The sequence below is a fragment of the Pteropus vampyrus genome, unplaced genomic scaffold, assembly GCF_000151845.1.
Source record: "Pteropus vampyrus isolate Shadow unplaced genomic scaffold, Pvam_2.0 Scaffold7, whole genome shotgun sequence".
NCBI lineage: Eukaryota > Metazoa > Chordata > Mammalia > Chiroptera > Pteropodidae > Pteropus > Pteropus vampyrus.
In genome coordinates, this window is record NW_011888788.1 from 2,437,267 (window position 1) to 2,439,420 (window position 2,154).

General features: G+C 33.8%; 1 pseudogene; it reads right to left on the reverse strand.

Annotated features, from left to right (window-relative positions):
* Positions 1–1,149: 1,149 nt before the first annotated feature.
* LOC105299386 lies at positions 1,150–1,843 on the reverse strand (annotated as a pseudogene).
* Between the last annotated feature and the right edge of the window lie 311 nt (positions 1,844–2,154).

Genomic DNA, 2,154 nt, shown 5'->3' on the forward strand with positions numbered 1-2,154 from the left:
ATTCATAAGCTTTAAATTGTGTGTCATTCTGAGTAATGTGATGAAATTTCACTCCATCTTGATCCATCCTGCCCAGGACATGAATTGTCCTTTTTGTCTAGTGGATTCTTGCTGTATATGCTACCACCCATTCATCATTTAGTAGTTGTCTTGGTTATCATATCGGTTATCAGAGAGAGACCACATTGACATAACTTTTATTATAATATATTGTTATAATTCTTTATTTCATTATTAGTTATTGTTATTAACCTCTTACTGTGCCTTATGTATAAATTAAACTTTTTCATAGGTATGTATGTATAGAAAAAAACATACAGCTGTATATAGGGTTTGGTACTATCCTCATTTTCAGGCATTCACTGGAGGTTTTGGAACGTATCGCCTGTGGATGAGAGGGAACTACTATATTTTGTTGAATGTGCTATTTCCTCAAACTTTTTTTATTTTTTGTAGAATCTATGGGTTCTTTTTAATTCTCCAAAGTCCTTTAAGTCCTTTAATTTCTAAAATCTTGGATATTTATATGATCATTCCTTAATCCAAATATAAAACTTTGTTTAGCGAAAGTTTATAATTTATTTCTTTTTTATAAAAAGGTCCTGTGTCTTCAACAAAGCTTCTATCCTTAATTCAGACCGCAAGTATGAGGTAAGCGATAATCAGATAATCTAGGTAACCTTGTGTTATACTACTCCTGACAGAGTCCCCACAAGTCTATAAAACACTATCATAATAAATATTATGTTTCAACAGTGGCAAAGTTTGGTGCTTCTTTTAAAAATTAGTATAAATATAAAAGTTTATGTAGTATTCTATTAATTTATTAGCTGTTTTTGACTGACTGATTTCTTTTATTCATGTTCCCTAGTTTTACCTCATTACTATGTTCTCGAATTCTTGAATTTGACTTACTTCGTTACACTTTATTGATGTTGAAAATTTTTAAGATATGAATTTCCAGTTTGAGCCCTATTGCATGAATTTTGATGTATCGTTTTGTCTTTTTTTTTTTTCAGTTCAAACTCATTTCCTTTTTATTAAAGTCCAAGTTGCCATTACATGTTTGGTATTCAATAAAGAAAAATTTGTTCAAATAAGGTAGCATGTTATCATCAGTATTTCCAGGTGATTGTTTACAACCAAGTAGCATTATCAGTAAATCCTTTGGAAGCCAATCCATGGGATTTACACTTTGTCAAGGCCCAGTTCCTATGAAGCGGAGATTCCCAGTTCATTTAAAGTTGGTCTAAGCTCCTGGATGACATAAGAAAAGATTTCCTTAAGAGGTCCTGCGTTGTCTTTAACAACCTCTAGGACGTGAACAACACTAGCAAAATTATTTCACCGTCTGCATGCCCGCAAAGCAGCGTCGACGATTTTGGGTTCTGGAATCAGATCACAGCCATCAAGTGTGTTCATCCCTTTACGGAGTAAAGTTTACACAATTCCCAGGCATCACTATCTGGCTTATCGAAGTATGTCATCCAGTGAGCATCAAACAGCTCATTTGTCTCACGTGACCCATAGAAGTAGCAGCGAACTGACTGGATAGGGGCAGCTGGACCAGGGGCCGGGACCAAACGCAAGAAGCCGGAGGGTTGGCCCTGGCGGCTGTGGCTGCTGCTACCGCGCAGCGGCGGTGTGCTGCGCCTATCAAGACGGCCAAGCAAGTGCCACCGCTCAGCTCATTTTGTCATTTTTGTTTTCTAAACAGTTGAGTTTTCAATTATTCTTTCTTCTTTGTCTTAAATGTTGTTTAGAAGGGCGATTTAAAAATTTTTTTCAAGCAGTTAAATTTTTTAAATTTAAACTTTTATTTTTCATCTACAGCTTTAATCATATTATGATTAGAGAAAGTGACCAGGACATTTTCTGCTTTTACAAGTATATTGAGTTTTGTTGTTTTTGTTTTCTAATAAATAGTTCATTTTTCCTATGTCCCTTGGATGCTGATTATATTGGTATACTCTATGTTTCTAGGGGATACTTCTTGATTAATAATTAACAAATCAATTTTATTAATTATATTATTCAGATCTTCTATAGTGTTATTTCTTGCCCTCCTCGATAGGTTAATACTGAGAATGAATTAAATCTCTATAATGATTATGTTTTGTTTACTTTCTTTAAAAATTTTTAGAAATTTTTAAA